Consider the following 7,623-nt stretch of genomic DNA (forward strand, 5'->3'; position numbering starts at 1 on the left):
ATACTTGGATGGTTGTGGCGATGATGCGTTGGCGTGCTGCAACAGCCACGACGTTGGCACAAAGACATGCTTCGAAACACCTGCGGTGTGCTTTGATGGCCGCGACGACATGCTTCGACGACCATTGTGATGCCACGAGGCATGCTGAAGCAGCCACTGTGATGGCACGGGTGACATGCTTCGAACGCCAGTGTTGTCCTTCGACAGTCGCATATGATGCCGCGATGACATGCTTCGATGGCCGCGGCGATGTTGCGACAGGCATGCTTCGACGGCCGTGGCAACGTTGCGACAGGCATGCTTCCACGACCACGGCAATGCTGCGTCGGCGTGCTCAAGCGGCCACTGTGATGGCACGACGGCATGCTTCGAATGCCAGTTTTGTGCTTTGACGGTCGCAATGATGCTGTGACAGCATGCTTCGACGGCCGTGACGATGTTACGACGGGCATCCTTCAACGGCCACGGCGATGCTGCGATTGTCGTGCTTCAAACAGACATGGTGATGCTGCAACATCATGCTTCGACAACCGCGGCAACCCTTCGACGTTCCTGCAACAACATGTTTCACGAACGGAGCAGTGTGTGATGATGGGCATGGCTGCTTCGATGATGGTGCCATGGTGTGCTCCGACGGCCGCGTGATGCAGCGATGGCAACCCAGCTGCTCCGTGATGTTCCGATGGCATGCTTCGAAGGCGGCGGCAACGACAGCGGCGTCAAGGACGTTATGTCCAAAACAACCTTGAATCCATGAGCGTGCTAGTACCAGATCAGACCAACTCCCACCAGGTCCAGAAGATGGTGTTCTAGAAATCCTCTTTTGACGCTTGTTGTGCCATAACAACATATAGCTACTTAGCAACAACGCAGCCTGTGCGTGTAAGAAGGATCGTCAAAAAAAATAGTCATGGAATTGCTACTAGAGGTCACGCGAACTCACGGAAGGGCTGCCTTAGTGTCAGGGACACGAGGGCAGTGCACACCACACGATCGCGTGGATCAGACGGCGCCAGACGTGGCTGAAGAAGACAGTAAATCATCCGGCCGATATAGAACCTTTTCCGTAGACATATCCCGCAGGTATGTTGTATATTTTTTTCAAAAAATTTTGGACTGTCTAAATATGAAATGTTTGGGCTGATCCTATGATCTTAGCTAAAGGGTTGATCCTATACTAGTCTCCCCCATCTAAAACATCTTATATTAGTTCACAGAGATAGTAATTGTGAATTTTTGACTGTTCATCATAAAAATAGGCTCACATATACGGATGAACAGGAATGACAGCGGTGGTACTTGAGTGAAAACGCCAAGTAGAAAACGCTAACGCACCATTAATTGGATGATCTGATGAACGATGACCATATTTTCCCCATCGAGCACGGTGCCAAATAAAACCGACATCACAAAATGACTACTAGATCCAACCAAGCATTGCCAGACTGCCAGTTTGTCACCGGGCATTGGCCTGAAGCGTACATAGCACGTACTAGAACGACGACTTGAGACTTGAGGTTGCGTGGCCTTGCCGGTCCTCTCACGTCTCAAATACAGTAAGACTTAGACTTGAGGTTGCCTTGCCTTGCCCTGAAAAGTATTGCATTCAACCACAAGGCTCCCAGTCTTCTCGTCACCACACCTCGGAATTGTCTTGACCGTGGTACCGTTGAGAAATCCCAAGCACCATGCCCAAGGACAAAGAGACCGGCGTGCGGTCCTTCTGCGCCGCTGGTGATACGAGAGCCATGCTTCTTCTCAAGCCTTACCACTTAGTCGCTCTGCTCCTGCTCCTCGTCCCTGCCGGTCGTTGCCTCGCGGCCACCGGCGTCGGCGGCGATGACAGTCAGCAGTTCGTCTACAACAGCTTCATCGGCGCGAACCTGACAATCGACGGCGCGAGCAGAGTTATGCCTAACGGCCTCCTCGTGCTGACCGACTACACCAGAAAGGTGAAAGGCCATGCCGTCCACCCGTTCCCGCTGCCGTTCCGCACCGCGTCGAACGCCACCGGCACTGTGCGGCCTTTCTCGACCACCTTCGTCTTCGCCATCTCCAGTCAATACGACCACGTGAGCAGCGACGGCATCGCCATCTTCCTGGCCGCGTCCAAGGAGGTTCTCTCCACTGCGTCGCCAGGCAAGTTCCTGGGCCTCCTCAACGAAGACAATATTGGCAACAGGAGCGCCCACATCTTCGCCGTGGAGCTAGACACGTTCAAAGATGACGAACTCCGTGACATCAACGACAACCATGTCGGCGTCGACGTTGATAGCCTGGTGTCGATTGACTCCGCCAACGCCGGGTTCTATATATGATGACGGCACCGGGATGTTCCAGAACCTAAGCCTAATAAGCCGGAAGCCCATGCAGGTGTGGGTGGACTACGACGGCAGGGCCACGGAGATCACCGTGACCATTGCTCCGTTGGGCGTGGCCAGGCCCAAGAGGCCCCTCCTGCGGACCACCGTCGACCTCTCGGGGGTGGTGCAGAACACCGCGTACGTCGGGTTCTCTTCGGCGACGAACTTCTTTCCAACACGACACGTCGTCCTTGGCTGGAGCTTCGCGTTGGATGCGCCAGCCCCTGCACTGAAAATCTCAATGTTGCCGGCCTTGCCAAGGACCTTGTTGTTCGACATTCAGTCCTTCTCCATGTCATTTTTTATCGTTCTGGCCTTAGCATCGGTGTCGCTGGTTTCGGTAAGCATCCTAATCTACATATGTGTAAGACGGCAGCGTCTCAAGTTCTCTGAGGTGCGTGAGGACTGGGAGGCCCCGTTTGGCTCAAACCGATTTTCTTACAAAGACTTGTTTCATGCGACCAAAGGGTTCGGTGACAAGAACCTACTTGGGAGGGGAGGTTTTGGAAGTGTCTATAAGGGCGTGCTTCGCAAGACTGACATGAAGGTCGCCGTGAAGAGGATGTCACACGATTCAAGGCAAGGAGTAAGGGAGTTCATTGCCGAGGTGGTGAGTATTGGTCGTCTTCGACACCGAAATATCACGCAATTGCTGGGCTATTGCAGGCGCAAGGGGGAGCTTCTCCTGGTATATGACTACATTGAAAATGGTAGTCTTGACAAGTACCTACACACAAGAAATGGCCCAACTCTATGTTGGTCCCAGAGGTATTCGATCATCAAAGATGTGGCGTCAAGTTTGTTATATCTACATGAGGATTAGGAGCAGGTCGTCATCCACAGAGATGTAAAGGCAAGCAATGTGCTCTTGGATGGTAAGATGAATGGAAGGTTGGGAGATTTTGGTCTTGCAAGGATATACGACCACGAAACCACCGCTGAAACCACCCATGTGGCTGGCACCATGGGATATCTTGCGCCAGAACTCTCGTGCACCGGGAGGCCAACACCACTCTCTGATGTATATGCATTTGGCGTGTTTCTCCTAAAGGTCACGTGTGGACAAAGGCCAATATTCATCAATGAGCAAAACAACCGGGTATTGTTGGTCGAGTGGGTGCTTGAGCACCACCACAATGGTTCTATCCTTGACATAGTAGATCCACGACTCGAAGGGGAATTCAACACGGATAAGGTAACCATTGTGCTCAAACTGAGTTTGCTATGCACGTACCCATCGCCCAACGCACGACCTATCATGCGAAAGGTCATGCAATACCTCGACCATAGTCAACCGCCTCCTGATTTATCACCGACCTACATAAGCTACATCATGATGGCACAAATGCAAAATAAAGGGTTTAATTCACACAACATCCCGTGTTCTCAGCATGCAATGAGTGGTATGTTGACCAATCAATGTATGCATAAGTACAAGTCGTTAAGAAAGATTTCATGCACAGGTTTGAAGGTTGGAGTGTACAAGTACTGAGACAAGTCATTGCTCAGCTTGATGACATGTTACTATGTCCACCAAATGAATCGATAACAACAGATTGCGTTGGAATAGATTGATTGAAGTTAAAGAGTGTGCATGTACATATGCATGCTTCAACTGGATCACGATGTGAACTAACAGTGAGAGGATGACTAGATTGTTGTCGTGATCGAGGCTCAGGGCACTGGGTTTGGGCCTACCTGATCTTTGTCCGGTGGAATGCTTTTTTGAACATGTAGCATTTGTTGTGTTGTTGCCTGGAGGAATTGGATCGTTGCCATTTAAATGCTTGGAATCACAAGTCATGGGTAAGTTTAGCCTCTTTTTTTTTGATAAAGAAGATGAGAGAGCTACTATCCATGACTTGTGATTCCAAGCTGAAAGAATTCAGGAGAGGATGTTCATGCTGATGTCACCAATGGAGATGCTACTGGAGAGCTGATAAAAGGAGCCTGAAGAAAAAAGTCACCGAGAAACACTAAGGAAAGAACCTGTTCCAGAATCAAGAGGAGAAGGAAAATGTGGTTGTTTGTGGATCCGAACAGCTAAAAAAAATGTCTGAACATTCTCTTGCTACAAATGTAACAAGGCATATTAGGATTATTCTGACAGAATTGTATCCATTTTGCACAGGGCTGGTCACACTCGTCAGGTAACAACACCAAGTTCAGCTACGTTTCCGACTTCAGCGAAACAAATCAGTCATGAATTTCTGATTGTTCATCGTAAAATCAGGCTCACATATATGAGTGAACGAGAAAATGATAGTGATGATTGATACCTTGAGTGACAGCCAGGTAGAAAACGCTAGCATGAGAGGCACCAATAATTTGACGATCTAATGACCAGAATTTTTCCCTCGAGCGCGGTCGTCACAAGTGGTCATGTACGCGTTACACGCACTCACTCGGCTCGACAAGTGGTCAAGAATAACGGCAGGTTGCCCCGCAAGGACCACAACTTGATACTTCACACTGCAGTCTACTCACGCGTCTCAAGAACGACGACTTGATACTTCACTGTAGTCTCAAGACTTCATAAGACAGCAGAGTGTAAGAATATTTTATGTGGCCAATGTAAATTATAGTGAGATTTTAATTAAGAGTTCTAGTATGATGGTTGCTAGAAATGATAGATTAAAATCTGGGTTTTAACTCCCTCTTTTCTCCCTCTGGTAATCTTCACAATTGAGGTATATGTCAAAGCAAACTATGTGGTGTGTATATACATGCTGGTTATGTACACGGTGCTTTGCATGCAAATGTGTGTGTGTGTGTGTGTGGCCAAGTCACGTTCCTAGTGCATGGACGTGTACTACTGCTCATGCATGCAGAGATGGCTCGCCAATGAGAAGTGATTGGACGTTTCCTTAATGCCGACGGTTGATGCATGCATGCGTGCAGTGCGGACAGACGCAACGTTTGGCTTAAGGAAACGTGCCCGTAACGCTTGCTTGCGAGAGCCGTTCGTGGCGAGACACAGCGCTTCACACACGTACACAAACGAAGTGTTGCGTCCGTCGTTTTCATGGGACGCGACTGTTTCCAGGCGTCCGCAAGGGAACTATAAAAGAGCCACTGCCTTCACCGGATGGATAGTCTCATATTTGTACTCCACCATGAGTACTACGGCACACAAAAGCACACACGCATATACTGAAAGGCCGGTTCTTCATCCATCGGAGGAACGTGTGAAGTAAAGAGGCAGAGAAAAGAAGAACATTTGACGACGACGGAATCGACTTCGAAAGGTCTCATGATGGAACAAGGTACACTCGGATCATGAATAGAAAATCTCTTGCATGTTTCGTTGAATTATTTGTATTGCAAATTTTCCGCACTTAAAGAAATTTTGCTTACACAGAGCAGAGAACACAATTTCTGGACCCCATCCATGCGTTTCGATTTCATCAGCCGTTAGCCAGAGACCAGCCTGCGGTCCTTCACGCCACACTGGTTATACAAGAGCCATGCTTCTCAAGTCTTGCCAGTTGGGACGCAGATTTTTTGAGCACCTGCACCCAGGCCTATTTATCTTAGCTCTTCATTATTGCTTTGAGATCTGTGCAACACAATTAAAATTTTACATGTAAAATTTTTTTTTTGTTTCTCTCATATAGAACATGTCTTGAATCTAAAACTTTGCAGCACAATAAAGCTTGCCAACTAGAACGTGAGATAAAACTTTCATATTTTTTGGTCCGACATAAATTTTTAAAATAAGATTTTTTAACCAAAAAAATCTTAATTCGTATATTTATATTGGACGAAAAAATCTGAAAGTTTTATCCCAGATTCTAGATAGAAATCTTTGTTGTGCTGTGGAAGTTTGAAGTTTAAAACATGTTCTACGGGAGAGAAACCAAAAGGAAAAATGTGCTTGCACAAATCGCGATGCAAAAAATGGATGGCTAGGATAGACGGGCCTGGGTGCAGCTATTCTAAAACATATTTTCGTTGCCAGTTGGGCACACTGCTCCTTCTGGTGGCTGTCAGCCTCGCCGCCACCGGCGGCAAAGACAGCAGTGAAGGTCAACAATTCGCCCACTGTTATGTTATGCTCCAAATTCAAGTATAAAGAGAAAGGCTAACTTCTGACGAGCGAGCGGAGCGAGGCCCGTCGCCGGTAGGCTTGGTACGGATCAGTATTGACCTAGGATCACTTGTGTCATATACACCTCTTGTAAGCCGCCGCACGAGATAAGTCGACCAGTTGTAAATCCCCGGTATTTATAACCTCTCCCGATATAGTAAATTTGGCTGGCTGGTGTCCGTGGTTTTTTTCCCTTCGTGTTGAAGGGGTTTTCCACGTTAAATCTTATGTCCTCTGTTTGTTTTCGTTCTTTGTCGAGTTGATCTGCCTATTGTATCTCTAACACCCACAACAGCTTCACGGGAGCGACCGTGACGCTCCAAGGCGCGGTCGTCACGTCGAACGGCCTCCTGCTGCTCACCAAAGGTACCAGCCTGATGAAAGGCCAGGCTTTCCACCCGTCTCCTCTGCTGTTCCGCACCGAGACGAACGGCACCGGCGCCGTGCGGTTCTTCTCCACTAGTTTGGTCTTCGCCATCTACGGGCCGTACCCGTACGAGACCCTGAAAAGCACCAAGTTCAGCTGCGCGCGTTTCCAACTTGAGCGAAATAAATTGATTCTGAATTTCTGTTTGTTCATCGTAAAACAGGCTCACATACACGGATGAAAACCAAAGTGACAGCTAGTAGAATACGCTATCATGCGAGACGGCGAGACGCACCATTAATTGGACGATTTGATGGCCATATATATCCTGTCGAGCACGGTGCCTAACATTGACATCACAAAAATGGTCTATCATGCACGCGTTACACGCAGCTTGATAAAATAGCCACTGGTCTACTGTGTCATGCATGTACCTCAAGACTGAAGAACGACGACTTGAGACTTGTGGTTGTCCGGCCTGGCCGGTCGACTCACATCTCCTAGAAAAGGATCATATTCAACCACATGTGGTGTCTAGACAGTGTGCATTCACTCTTAGACAGCAGGGCGGAGAGCACATTTTATAGACACCATCCATATGCATTCCCATTTCAGTCCATAGGGCTACCAGAATTCTCATCACCCCAAGTACCTTTAGCCAAGGATACGAGAGCCATTTTTCGCAAAAAAAAAAAGAAGAAAGAAAAAGGATACGAGAGCCATGCTTCTCAAACCTTACCTCTTGATCGCTCCGCTCGTCATGCTCCTCATGGCAGGGGGGGACATACCGCTCGCGTGCTCAC

General features: G+C 48.4%; 1 pseudogene; it reads left to right on the forward strand.

Annotated features, from left to right (window-relative positions):
• Window positions 1-1,617: 1,617 nt before the first annotated feature.
• Window positions 1,618-3,725, forward strand: LOC125529698 (annotated as a pseudogene).
• The last annotated feature ends 3,898 nt before the right edge of the window (window positions 3,726-7,623 follow it).

The sequence above is a fragment of the Triticum urartu genome, unplaced genomic scaffold, assembly GCF_003073215.2.
Source record: "Triticum urartu cultivar G1812 unplaced genomic scaffold, Tu2.1 TuUngrouped_contig_5781, whole genome shotgun sequence".
NCBI lineage: Eukaryota > Viridiplantae > Streptophyta > Magnoliopsida > Poales > Poaceae > Triticum > Triticum urartu.